At 36.9% G+C, this 8,963-nt stretch overlaps 1 pseudogene; it reads right to left on the reverse strand.

Annotated features, from left to right (window-relative positions):
* Positions 1-1,186: 1,186 nt before the first annotated feature.
* On the reverse strand, positions 1,187-2,201 carry LOC102818211 (annotated as a pseudogene).
* Between the last annotated feature and the right edge of the window lie 6,762 nt (positions 2,202-8,963).

Consider the following 8,963-nt stretch of genomic DNA (forward strand, 5'->3'; position numbering starts at 1 on the left):
TGCAGTCCAGCACATTAACCCACAGCACAACAAAAGGACTCCACATTACTGCTTACTTAATTATATAATTCTTGTTTGGAGTCCTGATGAGGCACTGTAGGATCAGCATTGGACTGCAAGGTCGGATTGAACTGCAAACTTGGCAGTTCAAATCAACCAGATGCTCCTTGAAAACATATACAGTATTACTTGGGGTTTGAAATGACTTCGATGGCACTTAACAACACAAATTCTTGTTTCATGAAATAAAAATAATAATAATAATAAAAGGAGTCAGTCTCTGTTCTCTTTGAGCCAATACTCTAATTAAGGCAACCAACAATTAATACCACAGTAATTTAACCTTGCCATACGTGAATTTCCTAATCCTCTATTCAAGGAAAACTGTTAAATAAGCAAATCAACAGAAATGAAAATAAAGCTGTGCTAATTTTCTTAGATGCTGCAAATATTATTGTCTCTTCATTTGGACATTAAGTATGCTTTCAATACACTTACTGTTCCTCAGTTAATATATTTCTTTATGTATTTGCATTTATTTATTTTTTCAATATGCAAGGATAATTTTATTTTTTTTAAAAAAGTGTCTACTGAAACAGGGGAGATAAAATTAAAACTAAACCAGAGCTCAACTCTGCTGAAGTAAGGCAGCAGGGTTTTTAAAGGATTCAGTGGGCTAGTGGGAAAATACTGAAAGGTGTTGGGGGGTTGATTAACTGGATGAGTGTGTTACTGAGTTTACATGAAGGGCTGATTGACTCCAATTGTTTTTTTTTTTTTTTTTTCTGATTGGGTTACCTGAATTCCACAGTGAATGAGGGGATAAAGGAGGTAGCTAAGGGATTCTCTAACTGGGCTCCTGGAACAGTGAATAACATCGGTCAGGGTCTAAAGTCAAAAGAAAGCCAGTAGAAAGTGTAATTAAGGAAAGAAGAGTGTAAAGGTCATCTTGGTCACAAAATATCAAGGGAGTCTGTATCTTTAATTAAAATAGCACTCATACATATTTATTTTCTTATTTGCTTCAGTTTTATGTTCATTTTAGATAAAACAATAAACAGACATGATTACAATGAAAACTGTTAAGATTTGGAGAATCAGACATCAGAGAAGTCCATGAGAAAAAAATATGCATACTTCCCATTTCCAGCATTCTTTCAGAAACACTGTGCCCTTAGAAGAGGGTTCATGAGCTGTAATACTAGATAATATTCTCATCTGTCAGCTTTAGAATTTTCTTGTCAGCCATATTCACCAACCAGCCTGGAGCAAGACCAAGGATGATCTAATATGGATCCTTTCAAGCAATGAGCATTTTGAAGAGTTCATGTTTCGTGATATCAGGTAAAATATAACCATACTTCTTGGCGAGTTCAAGTCTTTCTTCAGGAAACTTGCCAGGATCTGCCAGGTAATCACGGTGCCAGACATCAATATAACACTATGCCAAAGTTTTGGGTGGAAGCATTTGTTTTGAAATGGGTTGTCCACGTAGAAAGAATGGGACATGTTTGCACAAAATTTCCAGACTTTGGGGATCATTGTTGTTGTTGTTAAATGCCGTCTAGTTGGTTCCGACCCATAGCGACCCTGTATCGGGTTTCCAATGAGCAACTGATGAGCTTGAACCACCGACCTTGCGGCTCAAACAACTTTGCAGTCCAGTGCATTAGCCTACAGCGCTACACCAGGACTCCGAAGGCTCCAAACACCGCCATTTTTCTGAATTGCAGCAATGGCAATTTCTTAAACCAACTGCACTTCAGTGTTAACTTTAGCCGTGAAGACGTCAGCACCCTCTTCTACCAGCTGAACACGTAATCCCTTTTAAGTGGTTGGATGGTCACATCTCTCCCATTGAGAAGCTGGGTTAAGTCAATAGGCTGAGCAGGATCAACTCGACCCAATTCAATAAGATATTGTAGTCTATTGAAACTCAAAGGCTGATAACTGGTGTCTGAAGCTGTGTCCTTCATTAAACCCGTATTTTGACAAACGGATGTAAAACAGAGTCTGACCTTCCTCAAAGCCCAGTAGAGAGGCTGGGTTCCTCCCTGCCTTTCTACTTTACGTTTTCTACCTCTTCTCCAACCTCTTGGTCTTCTCTCCAGTTTCCTGGAGCCAGGATTTGGGTTTAAATTGGCGACACTAACTCGCGGCAGTGCTCGCAGTAGGTCCAGGCCCCTCACCCTGTCTCCCATCATGACCCAAAGCCTCGCACCTCCAAGGGCAACTGAACTGCATTCATTTATTTTTATTGGTATAAAATTATTATTTGTCTTTATTGTTTTGTGCAAACATTTTACTGTTGTTGTTGTTGTTAGTTGCAACTGAGTTAAGTCAATTCCATTTCAGGACGACTCAATGTGTGCAAAGTAGAACTGATCCATAGATTTTCAATAATCTTTCGGTTTGAACCATTTATTTTTTGGTGAATAAATGTACTTGAAACTTAGTTTCAAATCTTTTCACTTCTCACAAGGTTGTGTCATCTACATATCACAGGTTGTTAATGAGTCTTTCTTTAATCCTGTTGCCATACTTTTCCTCATGTAATCCAGTTCATCTGATTATTTTATTCAACATACGTATCGAATAACTACAATGGAAGTATACCACTCCGGTACACATCTGGTTGTAAACCAATCAGTATTCCCCTTGTTCTCTTCCAACAATTGCCTCTTGATCTATGTACCAGTTTCTCATAAGCACGCTGAAGCGGTAGAGAATTCTCATTCTTCACAATATTATAGTTGGGATCCATGCAGACAAATGCCTTTGAATATGGATCTCTCCCAATAGACTAGTCAGGTCGCTGTCTTCCAAATTTCTAGACATAGTTTAATAACAATCTCCAGAATGGCATGAGTTTATTGAAAGGTTTCAATTTGTATTCCATAAATTCCTGGAGTCTTGTTTTTCACTAATGCCTTCTGTGCAGCTTGGAATTCTTCCTTCATTACCATTGATTCTTGATCATATGCCACATCTTGAAACAGTTTAACAACAACTAAATGCTTTTGCTTTTCGTGTACTCCTACCATCATCTTTTAATGCTTACTACCTCCTTCAATAATTTCTCCATAGAATCTTTCAATATTGTAGCCTGTGACTTGAATTTTTTCTTCAGGTCTTCCACCTTGAGAAATGCTGAGTGTGTTCTTTTCTTTTGGTTTTCTAACACCATGTCTTTGCACATTACATTTTTATAATATTTACTTTGTCTTCTTGATTTTCCCTGTGATTTTCTGTTCAGATCCTTTACTTATTCATTTCTTCCATTAGCTTTAGTTTCACTATGCTAAAGAGTAAATTTCAGGGTCTCTTCTGACATCCATTTTGATCTTTTCTTTCTTGCTTGAATTTTACATGAACTTTTGCAATCTTCCTGTATGATGTTCTTGATGTCATCTCACAATTTATTTGGTCATTAGTGTCTAATGAATCAAATATATTCTTGAGATTATCTCTAAATTTATGTGGGGTATATTCAAAGTCAAGGAGTTCTGGTCACGTAGTGGTTACAAACTGGGCTGCTAACCTCAAGGTCAGCAGTTCGAAACTACCAGCTGTTCCATGGGAGAAAGATGAGGCTTTTTGGTCCCGTAAAGATTTACAGCCTCAGAAACTCTATACTATGAGTCAGAATTGACTCCACAGCACACCAGCACCACCACCATATTCAAAGTCATATTTTAACTCTGGTGGACTCATTTTAGTGTTCTTCAACTTCAGTGTGAAATTGCATGACAGCAATTGATAGTCTGTTATATATTCAGCCCCTGACCTTGTTTTGGATGATAATATTGTTGTTTTACATAGTTTCATCCAACCCACCATACTACTGCCATGCAGTCAATTATGACTCATAGTGATGTTCTGTGTCATTTTCCAAGGCTATAATTTTTTACAGGAGCAGAAAGACTCATTTTTCTCCTGTGGAACAGTTGGTAGGTTTGACCTTCAGACCTTGGTGCTAATTGTCCAATGCTTATTCTCTAGCACCACTCCAGAGCTCTTTGTCTCTTCCATAGATGTAGTCATTTTGGTTCCTTTGTGTTTCATCTGGTGGGATTCCTGTGTGTAGTCACAATTTAAGTTGTTGATAAAAGGTATTTGCAAGGAATAAGTTATTAATCTTGCAAAATTCCATCATGTGATCTTCAAGGCCACATTTTCCATCTAAGGATCCTTTCTCTTTGTTTCCAACATTTGCATTCCAATCACTGGGAATTACCAAGGCATCTTGATCACCTGTTTGATCAACTTCATAATGAATTGTTATTGTTATAAATGTGTTCCTTCTAATTCATGGAGACCCAAAGTAAGGCTGGTGGGTTTACACAGCCAACCTACTAGCTAGCCATCCAGTGCTAATCCTACAATGTGATCCCTGAACTGAATTTATTGGAAGAAGTTTTCAATTTCATCATCATTGGCTTTAGTGGTTGGTGCATAAATCTGTATAATAGTAGTATTAACTGGCTTTTCTTGTGGGTGCATGAATATTAATTATTGTGTCCTTCAAGATAGATCTTAAAATGCTCTTTTTGATGATGAACGTGATGCTCCTCCTTTTCAATCTGTTGTTCATAAAGAATAGCCAAGAGAAAAGCACTAAAACACCTTTTTTTGTGAAGCTAGTAAAGAGGAAATTTTCTCATGTCTAAATTTAATATAGGTTTGAGCTACATCACTGACAATATTAGAATATGCACAGTGAACCTCACTGATGAGTCCATACAGCAGAGGACAGTTGGATATTGTATCAGTCCTGATAGCAGCAGAAATCTGCTAGATGCATTCATTCCACAGTCGAAAGACTTACCTTGGGTGGGAGAAGCTAAAAGCACAACTGAATTGGATATATTCTCCTTCATTAAGAAAATCAGATAACCAAATTATTTGATGGAAATCAGATGACAAACACAGAAACAGCTAGTCTCAAACCAGCATTACTTTTTACAAGAGAGCATTAAGAAATAGGTACTTTCAGCAAGAATCATTCCACCCCCTCCACACAGAGTAGACAGGGATGGGCAACTTGGACATTGGCTACCCAAAATGGGGGGTGTGGGGCTACAAAGGCAAGAAGTGACTGGCTTACAAGCTTTCAAGAGGGAACCTAGATCCAGAGGGCATGGAGGAAGGTAGAATCTCCAGTGAGTAGTATTCAATCTGACTAGGCAGGACTGATGAAATGAAATGCAGACAGGTCTCTTATGATACAATAGTGAATAATTGTTATCAGGACTGATTGTGAGGGTCAGAAATGTAAAGGTAGACATTTTATAGCAAGGAGGGGAGTGATTAACTTTTCAGTCTAGGGACGGAGGTCCCTAGGACCATCAAGGGAGAAGAGCAGAGAGCGGGACCCTACCCAGAGAAGCAGTGATGCCTGAAATGGAGCCAGAGATGATGACGTGGAGCGATGGAGCAGCTGGAGACTTTAGATCCAGAGAGGGAGAGCGACTGTGTGCTGAAGACCTGGGGGTTAGGGGGGAAGGATTGCATGGAGGGGATTGATTGTAACCATGGCAACAAGAGACACTATACGATAGAATGAATGTAAAAAAAAAGAAAGGTTTTATATCAAGGAAATGACACACACAAAAAAGAGAAAGAAATAGGTACTTTATTCCATAATAAAAATAGTTTAAGGACAAGTAATTTGGGTAGCAAAGAGTTGACTTTAGAAACATTCCTCAACCAGGTTATTTCAATAAGAAAAATCAATTTTCAAGAAACAGTTCATCAATCTAGAAATAGAAGTTAGAATTCAAAGCAAAGAAAATTAGAAAACACTTCAGGATGTTCTTTCCTTTTTCAGATGAAATATGTTCTAGGAAAATCTAACTTGCCCAATTATAAACAATAACAAAGCTAATGAATAAATCATGGTACTACAATACTCTAAAATAATTTTTAAGATAAAACTTTAAAAAACTACATCAGAATTTATCTATGAATTCTACAAAAATAAGACTGCAGAGTAAATAGAATTTTAATGGGATTATGATTTTATTTTAAATTATGATCACATTTTAAATTCATTTGCTCTATTAATGAAAATAATAATTCATTGATTCAGACTATTTCCTATCTAAATTCAGGATTACCTATCTTATAATTTAACATAATTTTATTACTTATTTATCTTTTTATCTCCACCAGATAATGAAAACACTACATGTGTACATTTCACAGAAACTAGTAGAAAATCAATTGCATCCACCAAAAATGACATCTTTTAATAGACCAAACATAACTAATTTTAGATGTTAGAAAAATATTTTGGTGAAGATAAATCTGAAAAAAAAAAAAAAAGTAAATAATATGAACCCTGATAGTTTACACAATAATACAACTGAATAAAAATGGGAGAAGTTTGAGAGAACTGGAAAGCAAATTAGCTTTTTTATATTATATTTTATTAAATGCTGAGAATTATGGATATTTTTATATAAAATAGAAAAAATCAATCCATCCAAGTTTAAATATATATATAATGTATAAACAGAAACAGTACTAAAAAAAGTAATGATATGTATTCTAAACAACTCATCAACAAGAGAAAGACAGAAAGAAAATCTGAGAAACACAAACTTATGTCATTATTTTTTATTGTGAAAAATCAATATATCCTATCTAAAGAAAAAGCAGCCTAAACATATTATATACTAATATGAGTTTGAGGACTAAGGTACATCTGACCCAAGTCATGGTATTCCAATCACTCATATGCCCATAAAGATTTATAGACTTGGAAACCCGATACAGGATAGGAATGAGTCAGAAATTACTCGAGTTGACACCCACTCCATGACACACAACCACCACCATCTGACTGTGAAAGTTGGTTAATGAGTCTGGAGAATAAAGGATGCATTTGAATTATGATGTTAGCTGTTGGGTAGAAGAATAAAGTATCATGTACTGACAGAAAAACAAAAAACCTGTCTTGTAGGAAGTACAGCCAGAATTTTTCTATAAAGCCATGAAGACTAGACTTCATCTCTTGTTCTTTGGACATGTTGTTAGGAAGGATCAGTCCTGATGTGATGACACCTAATAAAAACATGAGATAAAAGACACTACTGAATAAGAATTATTTCTTAACTATAGAGAAAATACATTTAAAAGGTGATTAAAAAGAGCTTCAATAAAACATTTTATAGATATATAAAATGCATATCAATATACTAAATATCAGAACTAGTGTCCAGATTATGTTGAGTAAATCTAAATTATTTCAAGCTACAATACACTTTGACTCACGCATGGCAACAGTAGAGAGGTTGGCCCAGGAACAGGCAGTGTCTTGGTCTGCTGTGCATAGGGTCCTATGAATCGGTGCTGACTCGATGGCACCTAACAACAACAACAGCAATACACTTAGCTAATATTAATTTAAAAGTTGCTTCAATGACTGGGTGATCAGAGTGAAAGTAGGAGAAGAAAGAAGAGGAAAAAAAAGAGTAATCTGATACAATCTGATGAACTTGACCTACACCTATTGATGCAACAACTCAAAAGACGGAAGAAATCTTTACAGCAAGGATCATTCCCACCCCTCCATACACAGAGTGGACAGGGATGAGCAACTTGGACATTGGCTATCCAAAATTGGGGGGCTTACAAAGGCAAGAAGTGACTGGCCTACAAGCTTTCAAGAGGGATCCTAGATCCAGAGGGCATAGAGGAAAGTAGAATCTCCTCTGAGTAGTATACAACCTATCTAGGCAGGACTGATGAAATGAAATGCAGATAGGTCTCTTGTGATACAAGGGTGAACAATTGTTATCAGGATTGATTGTGAAGGTTGTAAATGTAAAAAAGTAGACATTTTGTGGCAAGGAGGGGAGTGATTAACTTTGCAGGCTAGGAGCGGAGGTCCCTGGAACCATGAAGGGAGAAGAGCGGAGAGCAGGACCCTACCCAGAGAAGCAGCGATCCCCAAGATGGAGGCAGAGATGATGATGTGGAGAGATGGAGCAGCTGGGGACTCTGGATCCAGGGAGGGAGAGGGCCTGTGTGCTGACAACCAGGTTGGGGGGGAGGGGGCAGGCTTGTAGGATGTACCCTTTCATTGATTGGTAATGTGTGGAGGGGATTGTAACCATGGCAATGAAACAATATACGATAGAATGAATATAAAACTAATGTTCTCCCATGTAAACTATCACATAATTCACAATGAAACTTTAAAAAAAAAAACAAAGTTGCATAATAAATACTTATAATCAGTATCAAACACAGTGTATGCATATCAGGGAAAATGTAAATTCTATAATACAAAGAAGACCAAATAATTGGGAGACATAACCAATGCCAATTATTTATGTAGCCAAGTACATGATGGTAGAACTACGTGGACTTGATAATACTCATGCATTCCATAACTGAATATTTTCAGTCATGTCTTTAAAAGCTATTTAAAGGAGTCCTGGTGACCCTGTGGGTTAGGGGCTTAACTGTGCTTTATTGACTATGCAAAGGCTTTCAACTCTGTGAATCATGACAGGTTATGGATAACACTGCAAAGAATGTATATTCCTGAACACTTAGTTGTGCTCATGAGGAATCTATACATAGAACAAGAGGCAGTTTGAACAGAACAAGGGGACACTTAATGTCATAACATCAGGAAAGGTGTGCTTCAGGGTTGTATTCTTTCACCATACTTATTCAACCCATATACTAAGCAAATAATCCAAGAAGCTGGATTATTTGAAGAATAATGTGGCATCAGGATTGGAGGAAGACTCACAAGTAGCCTGCAATATGCAGATGATACAACCTTGCTTGCTGAAAGTAGAGATAACTTAAAATACTGATGAATATAAAAGACCACAGTCTTCAGAATGGGTTGCACCTCAAGAGAAGGAAAACATAAATCCTCACCACTGGGGCAATAAATAACAGAATAATAAACAGAGAAAAGATTGAGGTTGTCAAATACA

Source organism: Chrysochloris asiatica, unplaced genomic scaffold (genome assembly GCF_000296735.1).
Source record: "Chrysochloris asiatica unplaced genomic scaffold, ChrAsi1.0 scaffold00027, whole genome shotgun sequence".
In the NCBI taxonomy this organism is placed as follows: Eukaryota; Metazoa; Chordata; class Mammalia; order Afrosoricida; family Chrysochloridae; genus Chrysochloris; species Chrysochloris asiatica.